Source organism: Callithrix jacchus, chromosome 15 (genome assembly GCF_049354715.1).
Source record: "Callithrix jacchus isolate 240 chromosome 15, calJac240_pri, whole genome shotgun sequence".
NCBI classification, from domain to species: Eukaryota; Metazoa; Chordata; class Mammalia; order Primates; family Cebidae; genus Callithrix; species Callithrix jacchus.
In genome coordinates this window covers 65,715,766-65,742,195 of record NC_133516.1, presented here as the reverse complement: position 1 = coordinate 65,742,195, position 26,430 = coordinate 65,715,766, and the positions used below count along the sequence as shown (strand labels likewise).

At 41.7% G+C, this 26,430-nt stretch overlaps 1 long non-coding RNA gene and 1 pseudogene across 1 annotated transcript; one reads left to right on the top strand and one right to left on the bottom strand.

The window, feature by feature from the left end:
* Positions 1-560: 560 nt before the first annotated feature.
* Positions 561-26,379, bottom strand: LOC118148054 (uncharacterized). The gene is made up of 3 exons (XR_004734835.3): positions 22,127-26,379; positions 14,434-21,472; positions 561-14,041 (listed from the first exon to the last, which is right to left on the bottom strand). It is a non-coding gene; the product is annotated as an uncharacterized LOC118148054 (long non-coding RNA).
* LOC118148218 (small nucleolar RNA U13) lies at positions 18,966-19,078 on the top strand (annotated as a pseudogene).
* Positions 26,380-26,430: the final 51 nt, after the last annotated feature.

The following is a 26,430-nucleotide window of genomic DNA, read 5'->3' as shown; positions in this document are numbered from 1 at the left end:
TTCCTTCTTCACTTTCTTTCCTACGCTTTTTTCTTTCTCCTTTTTCCTGCTTTGTGCACAAATGAGGTTTGAGGTGGAACAACCACCCTGGGAACACAGATTAACAAAGCCACAGGCTAAGGATGGTGGAGCAGAAAGAGAAAAGAAGCCCAGGACATGGATGGCTCCTTAATATCCTGCATTAGCCTTGGGCTTCTTGTACGCATGTCTCTGTTTAGCTAAGTCCCTGTAGTCAGGTTTATGTGGTGAGTGGCCTAATGCAACTAACTCCCATGCCCTTATTCTCCCTTCTACCTGGAAAGAAATTCTCCCCACCCAATAGCCAACTTTTGAAGTCCTGTACTTCCTTCAAAGCTCACTCTAAATCCCATGTCCTTCAAGTGGACATTCCATAATGCCTCAAAATCAATTTCCCTCTTTCCTATAGTCATATGGGGCACAATTAAAGTCATTAAAATAGTATACCCACCTGCTTCATATCATAAATATTCATGTCTGTTTATTCATACGTCCTCTCCCTTGGCTGAGAGCTGCTAAGGGCAAGGATCCTTTTTCACTCATTTTGAATGCCCTGCAACACCCGGCACAGTGCCCAGGGCAGTCACTCAGTAAAGGATTGTTGAATTTCTTTGATTGCACAAATATTCCTTCCTTACCAAGTGTATGTTATGGATCATATTAAAACACCCGGCTTCTATGTAGATGGGATGGGAAAGTTAATAATTAGGAAAATAAACTTGAGAAATCTTAGTCATGTTTGACTATGTTTTGACAGTATGAAACTGTGTGGCCCTGTTGCTAATTGCCCAGATATACACACTAAGGTCAAAAAAAGGAGCAGAAATGAGAAGGTATAGAAAGTCGAAAACTGGTCTATATATCATCAAATTAGTATGCTGGTTTCATCAAACTCAACTTCGAACCAGTATCTATTAGAAGCGGATTCATATCCAAAGTAGATAATATAGCTTATTGCCGTGTAATTCCAGTTACACGTCTATTGCTTATTTAATGCATTTGTTTTGGTTGGCAAAAATTTATTGACTATCTGTTATGTGCCAAGTCCAGGTGACCAGTCATCTCAGGTTATCTGTGACTGAGCAGTTTCCTGAGACACAGAAATTTTCATGGCTAAAACCAGGAGAGTTCCAGGCAAACCAGGATGGTTAGACACTCAGGAAGCTCCGTGCTTCATGCTTCATATAAAGCAGTAAAAATGATAGATGTTGTCGCTGCTCTACAATATTGTTGGTTGGTTTTTATTTGGGGTTCCTAGCATATAAAAGTAAATTTGTATCCTACATGTTCAAATCATACATGTTAGAGTTTATTAAACAGCAATCAAGGAAATCCAACACTTCCAGGTGCCGACACCATAAATCTCCATAGTACAGTTGTCTGTGCGTGTTGAGGGAAGAAGACGGACTTTGAAACAGGAGGGTTAGCTGAAGTTCAGTTCGTTATTGGGGTCATTGTTCTACTGGCTGTGAATTCCAACCAACTTTAATCACCGCCTGAGCCAGTTGTCTGTTGGTCTTGGATCAGCAGGCATGCTCCATCTTCAGGTTCTCAGCCCTCTTTGTGATACTAATTTTCATCTGTTGGTGGGACTGTGCCTTCTTTGGAAAGGACCAGGAGATGTCAACTTTTCCTAGGGGAATGTGGAGGTAATCTGAAGGTGGCATCTGCTGATAAGGCCACTACAGCTGGTTGGAGCTTTTTCTTCACCATTCTTCCATATTCATTCTTCCTATAGCTGGGTGCTGGGCCCTCCCATTTTTAACATATGAATGACATATTTCCCCTTTTAGAATGCCAGTCCTCCCGGGTAGATAATACCTACCTCTGAGCTTAATAATCTGAAGATCCTGCCCTTCCATAGGAGTCACCTACTCAACAAAGACTGAAGGTAGGTCCTCATTCCTCATTCCAAGAATAAGTGGAGTGCTTCTTACTCTACCACAGACTTTCCTCTTTAATCTCCAGCCTTCACCTCTGCTAGGCTTTCATAATAGCCACCATTGCTTTTCTACTATTGGCTAGGCATTTTTATATCCATTTGGTGTTCGTTTTATTTAACCTGCACAACAACTCAAAGTAGATACTGTTATACCCACTTCCGGATGAAGAAACTGAGGGACAAAGAAATTAGGGATCTTTCCTTGGTCACACATTATAAATGGATGGGGTAGAAATTGAATCTCACTCTATCAGACTCTTTTCTGAGAGTTGATTTGATGACCTGGAAGGGAACAGATCTTGTATGCTTGAAAAGAGCCTGTACATCTTGAATGCTTGAAAATAAGTGTGCGGATGATTTCAAGGGAGAAGCAATTTTGTGTCTGTTGACTTCTAAATTTTGCTTAGTGAGGGGGTGGGTGTGCCAGGGAACAGTGCAAATCAGGGAGAAAGGCCTGACAAAAACCCTGGTTTACTGCCTAGATCAAATGTTAGTTCATACCTCTATGTGAGCTTGTAGCTTGAAGCAATAAGAATGTAATTTTAAGATGGTTTTAGGAGGTTTTTAACGGTTTTCAACAAATGAAACTAAAATGCTTAATTTCATTTCCATGAAATTTTTATGGCAAAGATGCTTTAAGTGATCTGGAGCCACTCTAAAAAGATACAGACCAAGGAAGTTGGAGAATCTTACCTTTTATATTGAGACAGGCTCAACACTGAGGCACAGCACTGAAGGTCTCAGAGCCTGGCCCCATCACTATCCACCGTTAGCACAGTGGTCAAGATAATCCATGGATCCCAGAATGAGCATTTACAGATGATGAAAATGAAGCCTACAATGATATATCATCAATGTCTTGCCAACTGCCTGGTTTATAATAGGTCCTTAATAATTTTATTGAATAAGGGAATAAAGGAACAAATAAAGGAAACAAGTGATTTTCCAGAAGGTCACACAAACAGGGACAAAAATCCAGTGTTCTAAACCCTCACTCCATCTCTGAATCTATTCATATCATCCTCTGGGTGAGCCTAGCCAACTTTAAAATGGATAGTTGGATGTCGGAATCAATAGAGCAGTGTGCCTGACTTAAGTAATATCCACATTTTAATTAGAGATGTGGAAAAGATGGAGATGATGAAGCTCTCCTGTCATTCAGAAGCCTTGACTATTCCATGTGGTTGGTTTGATTTCTAATGTGCACCTGCTCCACCTCACCAATTGCTTTGCGCGATATGCAGTTCACATTACAGAGTCAACAATTCTTTATCATCTGTGAGGTCAGTCACCTTTTGTTGTTCCTTCCTTGTAATTGTTTGATCTGGCCTCCCCTGCCACGGTTTTTGGCTGCCTACTCTCCCTGCTCCTGTCAGTCAGGTTGTATTCAGGAATGCAAATGCACAGAAAAAGTCCAGAGTCAATTATAACTAATTAGGTGTTTTATCTGCTGCTTTGCGTTATCTGTGCCCTCTATGGATACACAGCATAGGCTGGTTGAACAACCACCCCTGGACTGGGAAGTGTTCTAAGATTCACACACAGCTCCCTATCGTCTGTGCTAATGGAGGTAAAGGGTGGGGTGGATGTACAACAGAGACATTTAAAAACCAAGGTATAGTTCACGCCCATTTTCATTGTACATTTTAGTGAGTGTTTATAACTTTATATACCTGTGCAACCATCACAACAATCAAGGCATAGCATACTTGCAACATCACAAAAAGTCTTCTTGTGCCATCTCTGCCAATCTGCCGCTACCTTGGCCCCTAGCAACCACTAGTCTGCTTTCTGTCACTATAGATTAGATTTGTCTTTTCTAGGATGTCACATAAATGGAACCATGAGAATGTATTCACAAAAGTTATTTTTACTTGACTTTGGAATGGTTTCTCCAATTTCCTTCCCAGTGATGTCTGGTTCAGGCTGATATTAAAATGTGCTCACATTCCCTACATCTACCCTGATTTAACAGGGTGGGCAGAGCTGGTACGTGGAAGAGACGTGAGAGGCAAGACGTGGAGGCTGGTGAGCATAATTATTGGCAATGAGAAGAATGTTGGCTCTTGCCAGTGTCTGTAGAATATGACAAAGTGTGTGTGCCCATGTTGTGCCCTGAACCTATTTTCAAGGTCATTCAATACAGAGTCCCCTAAGTTTAACTGCCCAGGAATTGTGTGTGTTTTGCCTTGAATGGACATTTGGAAACTCCAGACTCTAGCCAGCCCCTCTCAGCCATGGAGTCATTGCTCCCTCTGGTGTAAACACAGAGATTTGTCACCCTGTGTCATGAGGCATTCCCACCCACCGTGCCCCTCCCTAGACTGAAAGGAGCCAAGGGCAGGCAAGAAAGCTTCAGTTGTCTCTGGCTGCTGTTAGGCTCATGGGTCAGAGGCTGAGTTTGTGAACACAGAGGAACACCAAGAGATCAACTGCTTGAGAAAGGACAGAACAGAGAGAAGGGAAACCCCAGAGTCAGAACTACCTAGACATGCAAGATAGAGAGGTGAGGGGGCAGAGGCATAGCCCGAAAAACAAAGCAAGAAGCAATTGAGGGAGGGTTTTTTTCTCCATTTATGAGACCTCCTAAAAATGTACTCCTCTGCCCAAAATAGATTCAGATCCAGGATATGAGAATCCTTGAGAAGGGAATTTTAACATGCAAAATCGGATAGATCCTTTAAACAACTTATACACCTCCAGGTGCTGCTGGACCTGCCTAATCCCTTTAAACCTCCAGTAACTCCAACCATGGTGTTTAAAGTCTCATAAATCTGCAGAAGCTTTAAATAGGGAAATATAAGTCACGTTCAGGAGCTTAGGGGTAGGGATAGGAGATGGGCATCCCAATGCCATTTAAAACCACAGCACAGGCTTTTCATCAAGTTTTTCCAAGAAAAGCTAAAATGAAAAACATTCAGGTCTCTCGGTTGTGGTTTTATAAGTTCTCAATTTGTTCTTTTTCCTTTTTTTGTCAGGGGGGTGGGCTGGGGTTCAAAGGAGCATTGACCAGCTAGTCAGTGGGAAAGAAAAAACATTGCAAAGACCCATCTCACTTAGTCCTTTTACGCAAAATAAACCAAAAAGAAAAAAATAATAACAAACTACTACCAGAAGCAATTAGAAAACAGCAATGTTTCTGGTAAAGCACCAACAAAAATAATGTCTGTTTTTTGTTAAATTGTTAATTTATGCCAAAAAAATGAAGTTATGAATACTATTCTAATAATAGCTACTTTTTCTCTTTTCTTTTTTGTTCCTACTACATGCCAGGCACCTACCACTGAGCTGAGGACACACACAACCACCTCCTCCTCATCCCCTGCTGCAAAGGCTGTCAGATTTTTTCTGGCTCCACAGTCATAATATTTCTCATTAGAAACAGTGATTCTCAACAGCTGTTTAAGGAGGTATTGGAGAAGCCAGACTCCCCTAGAAAATCCAGGGAGTGCATGAGAGATCCAGGGGGGAAAGCTTTTCTGTATGAAGAGTTTTGGGTACATAATCTAATTTTATCCTCACAGCAGCCCCATGAGAAATATTATCTCTGTTTTATAGATGAGGAAGCTAAGGTTCAGACTGCTTAAGTAATTCACCCAAAGTAGCATGGCTGGTAATGATGGAGCAAAAATTCCAACCCCGAGTCTGCTTTGGAAGACCTGATCTTATTCAGGATGCCATCTATGTTCTGTGGGGCAATAGACCCAGTCCAGAGAGAACTTGGAAGAATCCCACATATCTGAACACTCTGAGAATTGATGTGTTCTCTGCTTCCTCTTTTCTGGCCTGGTCCAGTGACCTTTCAAAACCCAAACGCAGAAAAATCTACTGTGTTTACTGAGTCTTTACTGAAACTTCAGTCCATGTAGAGAAAATAAGAGTCTCCAGCTTGTGTCACTTGCTTCAAATTCCAGTTGGCCTGCAGGGATATACCACCAAGTGATCCTGGGAAAACATTGGAACTTTAGTTTCCTTACCTACTGAATAGGGACCTATAAGACCTGTCTTTGGGGTTGTTGTGAGGGTTAACATGTGAAAAGGCCATCTCGAGACTGCAAAGGCCTGGCAATTGCTGGGTCATGTGATGAGTATGGTGCCTGAAGTATAACAAAGAGGAAAAGCCTCCCTAAGGTCTGTCTTCACAGGGCAGAGATTACATGGGGGAGAGAACGTCCAGTACAGCTCACAGATCTCAGCACAAGCCCCACTGCCTTGGATGTGAGGAGGGAGAAGTAAGAAGAGGAGAAAGTATCTCTCTCCCTTAGCAGCTCTCCAGCAATGTGTGTTTAATGATGCTAACTTATACTGGAGTCTTAGTTTGGGGTCTTCCAGAAGCTGACTTTGAAACAAGGATTTGAGAACAAGTAGTTTGTTTGGGAGATAATCCAAGGAAATACCAGCAAGAGAGTGAGTAAGCAAGTCAGGGAACAGAAGACAGCCAATAAAATGTGAATTATTAAGCCAACTACAGAGGACAACTATAGCTTAATCCTGCAGAGAAACTCTGGGAAACAGTATAAGACACACACCTCAGAATTATTCCACCCAAGGGATGAGGTTGTTGGGATATTTGTATGTCAAATCCCACCATTCATTGGTTGAGGGATGTTCCTGGGGGACAGAGCAGTTAATTTTCCAGCGCTTCTTTACTGCCATGTATCTTAAAACCTTGTGACCCTCCAGGGGTCCAGGTAAGGTCCTCAAGCACCGAGATGCAAATGCGGGCAGATGGGAGATGTCTGGAAAACACCGAAATGGTAAGGCAGCCTGAAGGATGTGCATTCAGTGTTTGTCATACTTGCTCCATATTTCCAGATGAGAAAATCCAAATTGGAAGGAAGTTAAATGTACCACCACTCACTGAGCAACTGTCCCAGGTATTTTTGAGGTGCAAGGTTGTGTTGCACATGAGCTTGAGTTTACAGTCCAGGCTAAGCAGATAACTGAGCTGAGAGCACACACAACCACCACCTCCTCCTCATACCCCTACTGCAGTGGCTATCAGACTGTTTTCTGGATCCACATCAGTAATATTTCTCACTGCAAAGAATGATTCTCAACAACTGTTTGAGAAAGTATTGGAGAAGCTGTATTTCCTTAAAGACTCTAGGGGATAGATGAGAATCCAAATGTAAGGACAAAGTCTATATTTAAAATACATATTTACAACTACCTCACTCCCTCATCATGCTAAGTCCCTTAACACTAGGTTATTGTAATGAGTGGTAATAGGAATATAGGATAAACTAATTCCTGATCAGATGCAGTAGGTCAATATCCTCTGAAACAAACAACTATTCAGCTAAAGGCCATGCCTCTTTTCTAAACCTTTTTGAAAAGATACAGTGAGGCATCAAAGGAAATAGTTTTAACTATGTGCCAAGGATGGTTTGATTATTTCAGGAAGTTGGCCAAAGACCAGAGTTCAGGAGAAGCTGCAAAGTTGCAAGTGGCTCAGCTTCTGTTGGTTCAGCATGAGACTCATCCAACATCCAGTTAAGTCGGAAGCCAGAGGTTTCTGTTTTACTTCAAGAGATTACTACTTTCTGTTCTCTTTATCCCCAAGTCTCACCTCTACCCTGGCCCTTCCCTGAGCTCATCTGTATTATAAAATGTTTACAGAGTGGTTAAATTGGGAGTGATAATGCCAAAGCAATCTCAGTTACTTTGTCTCCATAACACTCCAAATTACAGGACCTGAATTATGCCTATGATCTGAACCTCTGTTTTGTCAGGTTAAAAAAAACGAGTTAAACAGAAGGAAAGGTAGTAGATGATTCCTCCAGGTAAGCTGTGCTTCTTTTAACTTTTCATCATGTGATTCTTTGGCTGTTAATGAAAGCCATCATTGGTACTTGTAATTTTTCCTCTGAGTGCCTAAGCATTTTATTATAGCTCACAACACCTCCACTTCTAGCTGAGGTCTTGGTTGCTGGACACAGCCTTAGCGAGGTCAGCAACAATACTGCTTTATCGAGTACTAACTTCTCCAAGTTGGAGCTTCTCCTTTTTGCAGATCCTCTGAAAACAATGGTTTCCACATCATTTATAGCAGTGCTCAAAATGCTTACAGGGGTGGGAGGGTGGCCATCTCATAGTTACTATCTAAGGGCTTCAATCTGTCTACGTTTGACTCTGAGAAAAGATACTCAGAGGTCAAAGCTGCAGTGAGCTATGATTGTGCTGCTGCACTATAAACTGGGTGACAGAGCATGACCCTATCAAAAAAAAAAAGAATACTTCATAGTTGATGTTGTGTACTTCATAATCTATCACAGCAAGAGCTATATAATATCTAGTTGTCCTACTGTTAGTGATGCTAAATTTGATCATGTGGTTAACTGCCAGATATCTGGATTATAAAGTACACTGTCTCTTTGCAATTTCTAAATAATTTGTGAGATGATACTTTGGCACCAGAATGCTTTTTCAGATATTATCAAACCTTGACACAGATTAGCCCTCTTAGAGAAACCTACAGAGCAAAATTAAGGAAAAGAATCAGTGAGTCAGATCCTAAATGCGTGACCCTCCAGGAAGGCAATTCAGATAACTCCCTGCCTTTGTACCTTGGCTTTTCGGTGGCTGCAACACTCAGAGAACATGTCTTGCCTACTCCATTTGCCTGTCCCTCTTCTATGTAATCTGTATCACTCCTTTGGGCCAGTCATTTCCATTGTAAGTATACCTTCAGCTTACCCAAGCCTCATTTTCTGCCTTGCTCCTGGCAATATTCCAAGCTTGGGCTACAGCCTCTGCTTCTGCATTTTTGAGAAATCCCAAAGGGAATCTCTCCTGCACTGAATAACCTGTCTTTTTTTCATCTCTTTTGCTTTCTGTGATGACATTAATATCTGTGCTAATTAATATTAATATTAATATCTGTGCTACATTAATATCTGTGCTCTTGGAAGAAACAGAGCTGCAAACTCCCACAATGCCAAAGTGGCCCTAGACTTCCCAGGGTGTTTTCTGGCTAAAACCATGCTGAGTCTACTTGAAGTGGGGAAAAGTGTCTTCTTCCTCCCCCTTAAGACACTTTCCTCCCAGGTGCCAATGCAGTGCCTCTGTACTCTTCTGTCTCACATCAGTTATGAAATCACATCCTTCAGCTTCTGCTTGACTTGCTAGAATTGGGCTCATCATGAATATCCAGGACAGACACATTGTTCCCTCCTGGGCCCCCTTTTCTCCCCAGGTATTTCAGCAAGAACATCTTCCAAATCAGCTCCTTGCATCCCACCCACTTTTATTCAGAGGGATATAGATTCAATTTAGGTTCCCAAAAGGACAACTAGTCATATTCTCTATTACAGTACCTAAGTAGGAGAGAACTCTCCTACTGAAATTTTCTTCGTTATGTTTATGTAATTGCAAGCCCAAATGGCTGATCATGTAATCAAAGGTCTTCAGTTAGGTCCTAAAGTTTGCTCCCATTGCAAGCAAAAAGACATATTACTAACCCTTCCAGAATCGCTCCATGGACCCAAGGATCCAAGACACCAAATGAGGAAGTTAAGAATAAGCACAAGTGATGTAAAAATCTAATAGTATTTCTAGAAGGTAACATAGTAGAAAAGCTTTGCAATTTTGAGGTAGGGAAAGACTTCTTACTATGCAAAAAGCATGGATAATGAATCAAAAAGTTGATAAATTTGACTTCATTAAAATTTTTAAATGTTGTTCTTTGCAAGATACTACTTTAAAAGATGAAAAGTTAGGCAGAAACAGTGGCTCGTACTTCTAATGTCAGCACTTCGGGAGGCTGAGGCAGGAGGATTGCTTGAGCCCAGGAGTTTGGGAGCAGCCTTGGCAGCATGGCAAAACCCTGTCTCTACAGTAAAAAAAAAAAAAAAAAAAAAAAACAAGAAAGCCTGGAGTAGTGGTGCACACCTGCATTCCCAGCTGCTTAAAACATTTGTAATACACATATCTGGCAAAGGATTTATATCTGAATAGAAAGAATTCTTACAATTCAATAATAAGAACACAACACAATTTTAAAACGGGCAAAATATTTGAAGAGAAACTTCACCAAAGAAGATATATGAATGGCAAATAAGAACATTAAAAATGCTCAACATGATTAGTTGATGTTGAGCATTAATCATCATGCAAATAAACCACAAAGAAATACCAATGCACAGTCACTAAAATGGCAAGAAATTTAAAAGACTGACCATACCAACCCTTGACACGAATGTGGAAGCCACTGGAATTCTCCTACAATGCTGTTGAGAATGTAAAATGGAATGATCACTTTGAAAAAGGGTATGGCTAGTAAAGACAGGGTTTTGCCATGTTGGCCAGGGTGTTCTAGAACTCCTCATCTCAGGTGATCCACCTGTCTCATCCTCCCAAAGGGCTGGGATTAAAGGCATGAGCCACCACACCCAGCTGGTAGTTTCTTGCAATGTTAAACATACACCTGTCATATGACCCAGACATTGAACTCCTAAGTATTTATCTAAGAAAATAAAAACATATGTCCACACAAAAGCTTATACATGAATATCCATAGAAGCTTTAATAATAGCCCAAAACATCCCTCAACAAGATAAACAAAATGCCATATATTCATGCAATGGAATACTATTCAGCAATAAAAATAAATGAATTATTGATATGCCAATAAAATGAATAGATCTCAAAATAATTATGCTGAGTAGAAAAAGCCAGACACAAAAGAGTACATACTAAACAATTCCATTTATATAAAATTCTGGAAAATATAAACTTCTCTGAAGTAACAGAAAGCAAATCAGTAGTTATGTGATGCTAAGTGCAGGAGGCAAGATGAACTGCAAACATATACAAGGGAACTTTTTGGAATGATGGAAATGTTTCACGTGTTAATAATGGTGGTTTCCCAGGGGTATGCATCTGTTAAAAGTCATTAAATCACACAAATTTGTAAAGTGGCAAAGAGGAAGTTAAAGCAGAGAAGGAGTTGGAAGCTGAGTCAAGAGAGCTCCTCATGTGCCCAGGGAAGTTAGGCAAAAATCTCAGGCTGGAAATAGACTAGACAGTTCCATATAGCTGTAGTCAGAAGAAGGGTGATCTCAGTGGTGATAAAGACCACTCAATGGTGAGCCACACATACATCCTTTTTGCCTGGAGGGCTTTCCTCTTCCCAGCCACATCTGTCCTGCTTGTAAGACTCTCTTCCTCTAAGAATTATTTTTAAACTTTTCCCTGCTCATTCTGCATTTATGACATGATTTCTACTAAGTCACTTATGTAGCACTTCCTTTCATAGGTAGTTGTTGCCATTGCATATCACTTTTTAAGTCAGATATTACCAAGCATTGGCAAAAAAGGTGGGGAAAGAGAATCCTCACCCACTGCAGGTGCAGCCATTCTGAAGGACAATTGTGCACCTTGAATCCACCAAACCCACTCCTGGGTATACATCTGGGGAAATTCTTCCCTGGGAACACAAGATGTTCCTAACAAGCTTCACTACCACCCTGCTGGAGGTGACCTAAGTGTCCATCTCTAAGGAATGTACAGGTAAGATGTAGTATGTGTATACAATAGGATAATGAATTATGTTTTAATTTAGAAACCTGGATTGATCTCAGAAATTGAGTTCAGAGGAAAAAAGCAAAAACAGAATGGGATTTATTGCACAATTCCATTCATGTATCAAACACACACATAAAGCAGCCTTGTATATTTTTGTAGGGGCACTCATGTACCTAAATAAACATATGTTGGATGGATTGGAAGAATTACATTAAATGTATTAGAGTGGATGCCTATGGGAGGAGGGCAGTGGGATTAGGAATGATAGATGAAGGAGAAAAAACAATAAACCTTTAAAACATGTTTTCAGAGAAAGGTTAGTTCTTCTATGAATAGGTGATAATATTCCACAAATTGAGAAGGAGGATTACCTCAAACATGTGCATCTGAATTCCAAAAGATATAAACAAGGAAAAAACTAGATATAATTCTAGCATTTTGTCTGTTTTTCATATTCAAAACAAATGAACTGTTTCCTGCATTATGGGTTTTCTATTGTTGCCCTAACAAATTATTATACACTTAATAGCTTAAAACATAAATGTATTGTCATACAGTTCTGTAGGTAAGAAATCTACCACATGTCTTATTGGGCAAAAATCAAAGTGTTGGTAGGACTGTGTTCTTTTCTGAGGGCTCTAGGGGAGTTTCATTGCCTTCTCCAGCTTCTAGAGATCGCCCACGTTTCTCAACTCATGGCTCTCCTGTCTTCAAAGCTAGCAAGGGCAGGGCTAGTCCTTCTCACATCTCCTACTCTAACTCTGACCTTTTCTTCTGCCTCCCTCTTCCACTTTTCAGGCCTCTTGTGATTATATGGGGCCCACCTGGATAGATTGTCCAGGACAATCTCTCTATCTTAAAATCAGCAGCTTGGCCACCTTAATTTTTTTCTGCAACCTCTACTCCCCTTTGTCATGTAAGGTAACATTCACAGATTCTAGGGATTAGGACATGGACATTTGGTGACCTGTTATTCTGCCCACCACACCTGAGCAAAACATTTTTTCTGATGGCAAATCAGTTATTCAGCCAAATGGCAAAATAAGAGTTGATCCTACTACTTGCTAGATCCCCATGGTAAAAGCTGAAGTTACAGTAGTGGTCAGAAGTTGGGAGTTTGGTGATACTCTGTTCCTTGCAACAAAAATTCCCATTCTGGTGTATTTTAGCTAAGGGAAAAATGAGAAGTATTCTGATTAAGCTGTCTTATTACAATATAAATGACTGGCCTCTAGAAGAGATATTTACATTCTTTTCAAAAGAAGCACCCTAACCCAGGGCCTCTTAAACTTTAATGGGCATACAAATTGCCTGGGAATCTTGTCAAATGGAGTTTGGATCCAGCAGGATTGGCATGAAGCCTTTGACTGCTTTTTCACAAACTTTCAGATGATGCTAATGCTACCTGTCCAGGGCTGCACTTCTGTTTGAGTTAGGGAGCAAGACCTTAACCCAAACAGGGCTCCAATTGCAAGCCATAGTCAGTCTGACCCTGCTATCAATCAATCTTTATAATGGATTTACCTCCTTCTAAGAGGTGATGGTAGTTGATCAGCTTCGCAAAACACCACACTTTGTCACTGTGACAAAATACCCCAGCAGAGAGGACACTGCATACTGGAAATGCCCTCGGTTTCCCACAAAGATGGTTTCTGACCAAGACCCACATTCATTCCCAGATATAAGTGTGCTGTATACAATCCTTAATAAAACAGCAAGTCTCCTGTTTCCCCTGGCCAGGACTCCTAGCCTCCAATACTGATGCCTCCCAGACAGTGTGACCCACTGGCCCAGTGTCTAAATTTATATATATTGTCAGAAGTGTATTTGATTGGGCAAAATCAGGAATACATTGGGACAGATTATCTGAGCTATTTGAGAAGTATCTTACTAGATAAAGTCATAAAGGCTGATAAGGTTCAACATTATCTCTCTAGTGGGGATGGGATTTTGCATACTAGTTCCTTCAGGGCTGAGAAATAGATGAGAAGAAAACAGAGCAGAAGCCATAGCATCTCCATAGGTAGGTTGGATTCCATTTATAGCGACCTCAAAGGAACTCTGGCCAAAGAAACTACCTTAGTAAAGCTCAAGGATCAATGGGAGGACACATTATTGCATCAAGGTGAATTGATAATGTAATTTGTAAGATAAAAGAATGCAAGTTCCTATATATACCACGTGGCTCTTCCTGATTAATGAATTTGGGCAGTACCACTTCATACTATACTTTTGAACATTAATGTACTTGCGTGTTCTCTGAACTGCAACTTGTTTGGGCTGCAAAACTTTGATCACTTTGGGGCAAAAAGCAGAACCATACCTGCAATTCCATACCTTCTACTTACAGAATAACTAGGTGCATCTCATATCCTTAGCAGAGTGCTGTTATAACATTTCTCCTGAGGATTCCTGGAGAAACCTCCATTTTATGGCATCTATAGGACTTCTTCCCAAATTATTCTGGGTGAGTAGCTGCTAAAAGCCCTCTTGTATGAACAGACACTGTGGGAGCTCCCCCACTCAAGCAGCACAAATCCAAAGTTGGTACCCCTGCAACAGAGCAATGGTGGAAGGCATGGATCTCTGCCAGGTGAAGAGGAGACATATTCTGACTATAGCAGGACTTAAAGCTGTCATTCATGCAGCATCTCAGCTGACTGACCTCTATGAGAGCTGTTCCTATTGCAGAACAAGTTAGGGATCACTATTCTCTCTCACCCTAAGTATTCATTCAAGTATTAAAGAGTACAATTTCATCAGGTAGCAGCTTTTAAGACATAGAGTCTAATACCCATCATTTTATGGATTTGTAAAAAATGAAGACTAGCTAGAAAGGCCCAGGAAACAAACTTACCCACCTACCCTTATGTTTATGTCTCACTCCCATCTCTATACTTTTTACCACTTTTATACTTTTAATTTCTTCCTTTCCTTCCACTTACCTTGGGATGATGGTTCCTGAATTTCTTGCCTCCACCAAAACTGGATGGATGGTTTTTCTTCCTCTGCTGAAGGAAAGAAAGCTATGACAGCTCAAAGATAAGGGAAGTAAATAGATCAAAATCAAACAGGTAGTTCATGGTAGAGATGATATCCAAAACCAGCTCACAGAGGCTAGTCAGGTGACTTATTTGAGGTCACATGTCTAGCTGATGGCAATGCTAGGACCAGAACCCACCTCTGACTTCAAGACTTTTTCCCACTAAGCTTTCCTCAACCATAGCTAGAACACCCTTCCCCATACCTGATGGAATGACACCTCATTACAGATTCAAAAATACCTTTGAAGATATTGACCTTGAAAGCTGAAGGTCAAGGTCTGCTTTGGGGAAAAGGGTAAATGGAGCTACCTGGAAATGCTACTGATCAGGCCTGGGTCTTTTATGTCACAGTCATATTAGCCTTCCCACCTAATTCCATTTTTAGGGCTTAAGCTTTTTTCCAACCCAATCCCTGTCTGGCCATGTGTTATTACTATCTTGCTATTTCAAGTTTCTCTCCAGCTGGGTAAATCTTCATTTTGTGTCCTAGCCCTGGGTTCTTCTCTCTGATTTTCTCTCATCTGCCCAGGAGGCCAATTTACCCTCCCACCCTTCTGTTCACATATCACTCAACTCTTCCCAGTTCTATACTTTTCACCACTTTCATACTTTCTAGTTCCCCCCTCCCTTCCACTACTCTTGGAATGATGGCTTCTGAATTTTATGCCTTCACCAAAACTGGATGACTTTTCTCCCTCTGCTGAAGGAGATGGGCGAGGGAAGCTGTGAAAGCCCAAAAATGCCATCTTTTACCTTATTTTCTATTTCTAGCACATATTCTATTTATAATTCTGCCTCCGTCATAGCAGATTGACACAGCACTCAGCTTAGTTCCCAGAATAAATGCAATTCAAGAGTGAGAGGCAAGTCCAGGCTCCCAAGATTCTTCTGCAGTCAGGCATTTGTTAGCATTCTTTTCTGCGAGCATTTGAGGAGTGTCTCTGCTGGTAGCTGTGCTTTTCTGAACCTATGCTCCACTGTCCCAAAAATGCCTTCCATACAGGATTTTCTTTATGGCAGATTTCCTTTCCTGATTATGTCTGGACTAAGCTTATATTAAAGGCAGCATTTATTCCCCACACATACATTGACTGTGTCATAAAAGATATTTAAATATTAGTTGGATAAACAAATGAATGCTGGCATATTAAATGATAAGTTATAACCTGAGTTTGTGGGAAGCCCATTTGGATTTGTAGTTAATCCACAAAGTAGACAATACATGTACAAATTTACATTTTCAAATTAAAAACTAATTTTGTATGATACTCAATATCTCTGATGTCCCCATCACCAAATCATCATAAAACCTCAAGGAAGAAGCAACATTTACAGAGTAACTTACACTTTAGGAATTGTGCTTTGCTTAAATAATTTCACTTATTCTACAACGTGTGAAATAGGTATTATTGTCCCCACTTTGTGGGTAGCAAAACTGAGACTCATGCAAGTTGAGTAGCTTAGCCTAGGTAACAGAAGAAGGAAGTGGCAAAAAATGAATTAGACCCAAGTTTATCTGACTTCAAAGCTCACTTTGAAAACCAAAAGAGGACTTGGGATCTTGGCGCCCAGCATCTGATGTAGCACATGCTAATGACTTCTGGTGCAGACTGTGTTCCCCTTGACTATTTCTTTCCTGCTGAGCACACAGTATGCTCAAACAAATAGTGTTGAATTAAATTATTGAATGTACCATCTAGACTCAAAGTTCCTTAATCTGGTGGTATTCTAATATTCAGGGTATGATATAGACACTTTAGAAGAAAACCCAGCATCAAGCTTCAAAGGTTATTGTGTCAGGATGCACAAGCCAATGTTCTCTGTCTTGTCTTCATCAGGAAAAATAGACATGCAATGATGACTTAAGTAGGCAAGATTAGGTAAGAGCTAAGGGAAACATGGTAAAACACTGGATCAAGCCACTGAGGAAAACAAAATACTTTTGTCTGCAGATGCCTGTGTCTCTCAGATAAGCTAGGCTTGATTGGCTGCATAGGCACCAGGAGCTGCTTTTCTGCATTTGTGGCAACAGTAAGAAGTGTCTTCTAGCAGAAACTGACCTTATTCAGTAGCATCCTCTCCATGGTAATGTGGAGTTGTTAGTTCCTTTCATTGCTCTCTGACGTGTAGCTTTAATTGTATCTTTGCTTTTATGTAGAGAATAGATTGATGTTCCCAGGAAGATGTCTGGGAAAACCCACTGCCAGCCTCGAACACAAATAGAAGCCTGAAGAAACTGCTGTTTCATGGGTGGGCACAAGGAAGAGGAAATGAAAGAGGACAACGACCTCCAAAGGTCTGAAGTTCAGGCATGGAGAGATCACAGTTCCTTTTGCCCTCTTCTGAGGAGTGCAAACAGGAGCAATTTTATTCAAAGGAAAATGAGGAAATTGTCTTCTGGGGGATGTTACGTGGCGCTGAAAAGCTACCATCCCCCAAAAAAGCTGTTCCTCACCCACATAGGAGCTCTCATGGCTGAGGGACAGCTAATACCACTGTTGATACAATTACCTATTACCTTCCTCAATTTTTTATGCATGTTTCTCCATACTTGTATCTCACTGTATAAAAATTTTGCAATCTGCTTTTTCCAGCTAACATTGTAGCTTGTAGGGATTTGAAGGGAGAATATTATAAAATCCAGCCATTTTACAGTTGAGAGAGACATCAGAAATAGCAGCAATGACAGGTACTTCTGGCTGGCTCCCGGAAGCTTAAATAGTGCTGTCCCACCTGTGGTATGGTGTACCCATTTATACAACCTCATGAAGCAGTTAGCAGTGGTTGGCTCTGGGAGGCAGGATCAAAGGAGTTGTTCTTTTTTAAAAAATCTCTCAAATTCTTATATTTTTAAAAATTTCATAATAAACTAGTATCACTTTTATTGTCAGGAAAAAAAAAAACATTTTAAAGATGTTTCCTTCTTGCTGCCAAGGAAGCAGCAAGGCATTAGAATCTGATTCAGAGGAAGAAGAGTAAGCTACCCAGGCTCATCTCACCATGCTTGAGGCTCTCCATCTAAGGGATGGAGACAGTCACCCTGGACCCTCCCAGAGTAGAGACTATCACACTATCTGTCACCTATGGAGAAGGTGATGTCACTCTAGGACAAGGTGAAGAGCAGCCCATATCTGGGAAGTGGCCAAGCTTTGTGGTCCACAGATGCCCACTCCTTCAAAGCCCTCCAAAGCCGCTCAGAGGAAGAACAGGAATTTGCCTTATTTTTGATTATAACCTCCCAACTCAGCCATCATTCCGAACAGACTGGAACCTTGTATCTTTGAACCCTAAAAAAGGAGTTAAGATACATTCTTTTCCCATTGCTCACAAACAGGGCCAACTCATTCATTAGGCACAGGAGACACAGTACCTAAGGACCAAAATACTGTTGGGGTATAAAAAATGTTTTAACATATTATATTCATGTATTTACCATTATGCCAACACAGTCATAAAATATAAATTTTTCATATTTTTAATGGAGGAAGGGGTCCAAAAAGGCAAAAGTTCCTACTGCCCACAAAAATCACAGCATGGCCCTGGGCACTTAGCCTCTATTTCAGCTTCATATTTTCCAAGCCCTTCCATGAAATTATCAAGGCGGATTGTGAACCAGAATGCCTACTATTCCTCTCTAATCATCGTCTTCATCATTCTGGTAAAGAGCAAACAGATTTTGGGTGTACATTTTGGCATGAAAATAACCAGAGCCATGAGGTTAAACTGAGACCCTCACAGCAGAATTAAGCAGACAGAGACATCTTTGCAGAGAGCAAAAGGAAAAGCTTTTCAAATCACTCCCACAAAAACTGTTACAACACTGATGGATAAGGCACAATAACTCTAGGAAATGATCTGGCATTGCCCCCTTTTCCTAGGAATAATTGTCCCTCATTCCTTAGGATAACATTTCTGTGAAATGTGAACATCCCTTTTATAACTCTGGTCCTTTTAAAATTAGAGTTATAAAGAAATAAGAACAATTTGCAAACCATTTGATTACATCCCTGTACTTTACCAAGATTCCCTAAGGGGGCACTTACACCACTTTTTACATCATTAAATATTTAAATAAAAACTCATTGAAGTGAATCATGGGACAGAAAGGCATTACGAAGCACATGTTTGGGCATGGTGCAGCAGCAGCCTTTAGACATAGGAAGCACATGGAATATCTGCTCCCTGCAGACTAGGTATAGCATAACGCAGCAAGGGGCTTTGAAGGGAGAGAATACTGGTTTCAATGAAGGAAGCCAGTAGAGAAATTACCAGTTTTACTCAGAGTTCCTTATGCAGCCGCCACAAATACACAGCATGCCATCAAGAACCAGGAAGTAAGCAAAACAGAGCATTGGAGCAGCGGAACTCAAGTCCCAAAGCACATGCCGGTTTACAAATGTCATGGAAAAGTTACTGTGTTCAAAATCACTTCATTCCTCTTGTAGTTTTAAGCGTGCTGATTGGGTGTTCACATACGTGTATGAGATGTGACATCCTCAAACCTTGTTATAACTTTTTCTTCTCATGTCACATTACCCATCTGACATGAGAAGAAAAAGAATCACCTCAAATAACTGTGGTACAAAAGAAAATAAATCATGTAAAGTCACTTTGTTTATAAAATAATGTAATTTTCCAACATATTTTAATTATAATTTTCATTGGTAAACATTGATTGAGCAGACACTATGTGAGGAGAGTGGAAATGTTGTATTAGATAGCCCTGACCTACAGGAGTTTGCAACATGGTTAGAAACCATGAAAATACTAGATGTAAGTGGATCACAGCAGTATCAAGGTATACATGCTGAATGAGAGAGGAGTGGTCCCAACTGTAAGTTTTGTATGAGAGCCAAGAGAAGAGAGAATTCTTAAGTGACTGAGCATCATTGAGGATCTGGCAGGAAGCAGATGGCATACTCAAAAGAGTTTGACTATGGAAATATTTACCAGAGAATTGGCAGAGTTGAGTGAACCAATCATAGTGGTGGACTTAGGGACTAGCAATTGTGGGAAGCCGTTACCCACAAGGCAAGGGAGGGAATGATGTTATTGGAGCCACATGAGAACTGGTTCCATGGAAGACAGAGTGCTAGACAGTAGCTGAGGCTATGGAGGCAAAGCAAGAAGCTCAGTTTGGGAGCTGGGAAATACATACCCAATGTATAATCACCTGCTGATACCGCCAAAAGGCCAAATCCAACCAGCTACTAGAGAGCAAGGAAGCCCAGGGGATACAATTCTGGTGCAGACACCAGGCTAGAGAAGGGAGACTAGAGAGTGGACCTAGCAAGACAAATGGAGACTAGCCCAGCACACAGGCCAGAGAGCTTGCTATGGGCCTTAAGAGAAAGGGAGGACACACCAGCGTAGAAAAGGAAGGGGGAGATCATCTTAAGCAGAAGTAGACATGTGGATATAGGAAATGGGAAATATTTTTTTTTTCCAGTGAGGAGGCAATATGTACACAGTGCATTTTCTTAAGAAGAGTAAGGCTGTAACATTCAAGAAGCTTGTAGGAATTGGCATAGGTCAGAGTTTCTTTGTCATAGCACAACTGACATTTGGAGTAGAATAATTATTTGTTTGGGGCACTGTCCTCTCCTTTGTAGGATGTTTAGCAACAGCCCTGGTCCCTACCTTCTATATGCTAACAGCAGCCCACTCCCAGTTGTGTTGATAAAAAATGTCATCACGTATTGCCAAATGTACCCTAGGGTTGCAAAACTACCCCCAGGTTGAGAACTAGTAGGAGAGGAAACGGAGGAGACCATGATCAGAAAATCGTTGAAACACAAGGTGAATGTCAGATACTAAGGGCTTAGATCAGTGTGGAGCAGTGAGACTGGCAAGAAACAGACAAAGGCACGGGGCCTGCAGGTGAGAAGCAGATGGACTGTGTGAGAAGAGGCAGAAGGGAATGGCTAAGGGTGATTCTTAGGTTTGTAGTGAAATAACAGGGAGGAGGATGTCCCCAATGACAGCACTATGGGGCCAGCCTTGGGGAAAATAATGTGCCCATTGTGAGCTTGTTTGAATGAGGTCCAGGACATTTGGACAAGGGACTGAGTTGAGCAGGGAGGTTGAGACTTTAGGTGTAGATTGGAGTCATCCACACAGAGAGCCAGCAGGAAAACTTCCATTGATAGGAGGATAGAAATTCTCATGAAGGGAAGATAAGAGAGAAAACCAAGGACTGAGGTTTTCTTTTTCCTTTGGTGATGGTGGGGAGCAAGGGAGTGTTGTGCATATTTAGAAGATGAATAGTGTGTGATAGAAATAGAAGGCTCAGGAGGCAGGAAAACCAAGCAATTTTCTGAGGGTGAGAGTGGGCTGAAGTTCAGCTCCTACCCTACTTGTCAGGTCATATGACCAAGGGGCTACATCTACCCCTGAGCAACCACCCTTTGCTAATGTATGCAAAAGGGGCAGGGCAGTACTAAGGAGAAGCAGAGCAGCCATAGAAGACACAGGTGTTAAGAAGGGAGGAATCTTGTCCACACAACTCACCCCACCTCCCAGTGGTAAATATTCTCTTTTCTTCCCCCAATCACTCAAGTCCTTAAAGAAGTAGACTTTGAAAAAAAAGAAAAAAAAAAAAAGAAAAAGAAGTAGACTTTGATTGGGTAGACATTTTCATTTTTGTGGAATTTTGTGGTTTGTTCTTCATAATTGAGTTATAGGAGGTGTTCCTCTCCTAAATTCTGGAAAAAGACTACATACAGAGGTCGCAGGAAGAGGTGGGAATCTACAACCACAATGAGTGGCTGTGCTTGTCACCTCACTGGTTCCAACTCTGAAGACAGATGATGGACCTTCTTATCATTTTCTCTCACAAAGAGGCATATTGTGGTAGACAGGACTCTAAGACGGCCTCCAACATTTCCACCCCATGTTGTACGTGCCCTGTATAAGCTCATCTTCTCTGTGTGGGTGAGACCTGCAAATATGAGGAGGTATGATTATTCCTGTGATTAGTATTATGTGGCAAAAGAGAACTTTGAGATGTAATTAAGGTTCCTAATCAGTTGACTTTGAGTTAGTCAAAAGGGAGATTATCCTGGGTGGATCTGACTTAATCAGGTGAGCCTTAAAAAACAGACAAAAGAAACAACAGATACCTCTGCTGTCCTGGAAGAAAGCAAACATTAATGTTGTTAACTGCCATAACAGGGCAATAGGACTAGGACCTGAAGGTGGCTTCTAGGTGGTGAAAGCAGTCCCTGGCCAAAAGACAGCAAGAAAACAGAGACTTCAGTCCTACATCCACAAGGAACTGAATTTTGCCAGCAACCAATGAATATGGAAGAGAACCCTAGAGCTCATATGAGAGGACAGCCCTAACCAACACTTAGATTTTAGGCTCACAAGACCCTTAGCGCAGGACCCAGCTAGCCTACACAGACTCCTGCCCCATGGAAATTGAGATAATAAATCTGTGTTGCTTTAAGCTGCTAAGTATGTGGTAATTTGCTACACAGCAGAAAAACCCCACAAATATATATGTGAAAGGAGTTTGTGTACACAGGTAGATTGGCTCCATGGGGAGCCTAACAACCACACCCCACAGCTAAATCCCAGAATTGTGCTGAACCTGAGCCAAGGTCCCGACTGTGGCATAACCACCATCACTGCTCAGCCCAGCCTCATCATGATCCAAGCAGCAGCTGGGACGGGGTTGCTCTTGTTTCCACCTATGAAACGGCATACTGAAGATCTGGGGAAAGTGAGCCACAGTATAAGCCACATGGGATAGGGAGAGTGACTTTCTGATCTCATAGCTGGTATGAGACAGTTGATATTTATTATAAGGCTGAGATAGTAGAGATGGCAATCAGGATTCCCACTCTCTGGTGCCACACCTGTCATTATTTGGTCAAATAGAACTTTAGTCTCTAAGACACTGAACATGCAAAGCTGAAAGAACACATAATTTTTCAGAAGGGCCTCTTGGAATAAGGAAGATAGGGGAAGCAAGGCGGAAAGAGAGAATAAAAAAGAGAATTTAATTCAGTAAACAAATATTTATGGTGCCCATTATGTGCATAGTTCTGTTCTAGCTCCAGAAATATAGCAGTGACTAAAACAAACAAAACCCCATGCCCTCCAGTGAAGAAATATAGAGAAATTAATAAAACAAAAATTTAAAAATACATAGTATGTAATGATTGTAAAGCAAGGGAGGCATCGGAAGGGATACTGGTGTTCCACTTAAAAGAGTCAGATAAAACTCCCTCAGAAGGTCATATTTGGATACAAACCAAAGGTGCTAAGGAGTAAACCATGTGGATATCTGAGGAAATCATGTTCCAGGAAGAGGAAACGCAAGTGTAAGTCTTGAGGTGGGAGAAGTCTGGCCTTTCTGAGGGATAGCAAGATGGCCAGCTGGCTGGAGGGTAGTGAAGAAGGAGAAAAGAGAAAATGATGTGTTCAGAGAGTTTAAGGGCTTGTGGGTTACTTCCACTTTTACTTGCATAAGGTGGGAGCCACTGAGAGTTCTAAATAGAGGAATGACATGATCAGTTTTAGGTTTCCAAAAAAGTGATCAGGCAGCTTTGATGAGAACAGGCCACAGGAGGGAAAGGGCAGAAACAGGAGATGGGTTAGGAAGCCACTGTAATGGTCCAGGTGAGAGATGAGATTTCCTTGGACCAAGGTGATGGAAGTGGAGAGAAGTGCTCTAATTCTGAATGCCTTTTGGAAATGGAGCCAATAGCATTTGCTCTGATTGGATTTAAGGTGTGGGAGAAGAAGAAGTCCAGGATAATGCCAAGGTTATTTAGCCTGAGCAACTGGAATTTACAGTTGTCATTTGCTGCTGCAGGGAAGCCTGGAGGAGCTGGTTTGGAGAGGAATCTTGGAGTGCAGTAGTGGGGTATTCAGCCTGAGAAGCCTATTAGACATGCGATGGTGCAAAGTAGACAGTTGGATGTTATATTGTGGTGTTTAGGAAAGGATTAGGGCTGAAGACATAAAAAATTTGATATCCAAAACATGAGACTGGATGAGATCAAAAAGAGAGTGCATATAGATAGAGAAGTCCAAGTGTAAATCCTGGGGCACTCCAAGATCAAAATGTCAGGGAGAGGAGGAAGAACAAGCAAAAGAGACTAAGAAAGAACAGCCAATGAGGAAGGAGAAAAACCAAGAGTGTGACATCCTAGAATCCAAGGAAAGGAAGTGTTTCAATTATTTGAAAGTTATCAACAGAGTCAAATGCTGCTGATAGGTTGAGCTGAGACTGAGAGATGATGTTGGATTTAACAGCATGTAACTGGGGACCCGGACACAAGTCATTTCAGTGGAATGATGGGGATGAAAGCCTGTTTCAAGTATATTCAAGAGAGATTTGGGAGAAATTAGAGATGGCAGGTGTGGGCAACTCTTTTTAAAGAACTTTGCAATAAAGGGTAGCAGAGAAATGGGTCAAAGGTGAAGAGGAAAATGTTTGTATGCTGATGGGAATTATCCAGTAGAAAAAAGGAAATGATGAGAAAGGATATAGTCAATTTTTATTTGTACAAGAAAATAGCAGAAAACAATGTAACCTACTTGATAAAAGATTTTATGCAATAAAAGATTTTATTGTAGTATTTAAGTCAGGTTTTTTTTACTGAAATATAATAAACACCCATGTAACCACCATCCACCCCAAGGGCTAGACCACTACCAGTAACGTCTATGTGCTCCTCCCTTTCCTACTCTTACCGCTCTTTTAGAAGAAAGCAACTTTCTTGAATTGTGTCATTATCATTTCAGGATACAATCAATATAATTTTATTCTCTCGATTGTATCTGTTATATTTATTGACTGATAGATCCAGGATAATCTAACCTATGCCTCTCGACCTGCCTCCTACTCAAACCACCGCAGTCAGACAGTGTCAGGAAATTCCTCGCTTGTGTTTAACTTGCTACATTAACATTCTATTTTATTTCATCTTCTATCTCCAGCTGCTAGTGCTTTGTCTGAAAACCCCTTCTTCTACCCAAAGATCATTATTATTCATTCCTGTTGATATTATTTACTCTGCACGAAAGCAGCAATAGACTGGCACACCTTCGTCCCATGTGCATACACAGAACAGACCTCAGTGGCCAGAGCATTCTTGTTATCCTGGAAGATGCACCTGCAGCCCTCAGGCCTCCAGCCTCCCCCTCCCATCCTAAGGCACACCCTGTTGGTCGGTGCCTACACCAACACCTGGCAGCCCCTCCACAGAGGCCTCAGACAGGCAGCTGAAAGCCAGTGACTAGAATTCCTTCATCCCCAGATCTTGCCTGTGGACAGTGGCCATCCCCAGATCATCCAGGATTCTCCAGGTGTGCAAGGACTGCAGGATTTTGACAAATGCCAGCAGAGTGGTCTCTTTACAAATGAATAGCAGCAGGCTGTGAAAAGCTTTCTGCATGCATAAACCAAAAATCTAGTTCCCCCACTTGTTCACTGATGCTTAAAATTGCTTTAAGGAGAGACAAAGGCTTTCATCTCATAACCAGAAAAAGCTCTGAAGGCCCTGGGTGAACTAATTGATTTAGACTAATACACACTGTTGTATAAAAGGACTGAAGGATTTGATGATGCAATGGGCACCTTTAAATGGGTGTGAAGTGACAAGAGTTGTAGCAGAGAAAGATGGGGCTTTTCTTGTCTCCTTGGGTGCTTAAAAAGAACAGTTCTGAGGCCGGGTGCAGTGACTCACACCTGTAATTCCAATACTTTGGTAGACCAACACAGGTGGATCACTTGAGCCCAGGGGTTCAAGACCAGACTGGGCAACGTGGCAAAATCCCATTTATAAAGATATAATATAGAAATTAGCCTGGCATGGTGGCATGCACCTGTAGTCTCAGCTACTTGGGAGGCTGAGATGGGAGGATTGCTTAGACCTGGGAGGTTGAGGCTGCAGTGAGCCTGAGTGACAGAGCGAGACCCTGTCTCAGAAACACACACACACACACACACACACACACACACACACACCCCAGTCTTAAAATCAGAAGCCCTGGAGTCAGGCTGGGCCCTGGGCCCTACTGCCAGCTGTTTGATCACAGGCAAAATTACTCAAAGCCTTGAGCCTGCTTTTTGTTTCTAAAAGGAAGGTAATACCTACCTTCAGAGTTACTGTGAGACTTTCTCATCATGTTGGTAAAAGTGCCCAGCACAGTGACCACATTCTACCCAGTAAATATTTTCTGTCTTTCCCTGTTGTTCCCAGGAAGTATCTCAGGCTCTGTTCCTTCCCACTCCATCCCCCTTACTTACCATCAAGAGTGAGGAATCTGGGACCACACAACCCAGGTTCAAATCCTGACTCTATCACGTGCTGACTGTCATCTTGGACAAGTTTAACCTCTCTGTGCTCAGTTCCCTCATCTGTAAAAATGGGGATAACAATAGTACTTGCCTCATGGCATGACAGTAAGGATGAAATGAGTTCATGTGTGTAATGCAATCAGAACAATTCCTGGCACCAAAAAATGCGTTTTAAGAAGTCTTTGTTACTATGTTTCTCGAGGACTTCTCACCTGTCCACTTTCCACAAGCCAAAAGATCAAGTTAAGCTCCACTTCCCCTCTCTCACCTACAGAAGCTCACAGTATATGGCTACACATTCCGCCCCACCCCGAACGCCCCCAGCCCGGGTTACCTAACGCCCCCAGCCCTATCCTACACCCTCCAGGCCATCTGGTCCTTCCACCGCCAGCAAAGCCCAAAGCAGCTTTCCGCTTCCCCAGCAGCGCCGTAGCGCGACCCTGGGAATGAGCCTCTGCTGAGGGGGCGGGACGGCTCCGTGACGACCCTGGGAACGCGCCTCTGCTGAGGGGGCGGGGCGGCTCCGTGACGACCCTGGGAACGCGCCTCTGCTGAGGGGGCGGGGCGGCTCTGTGACGACC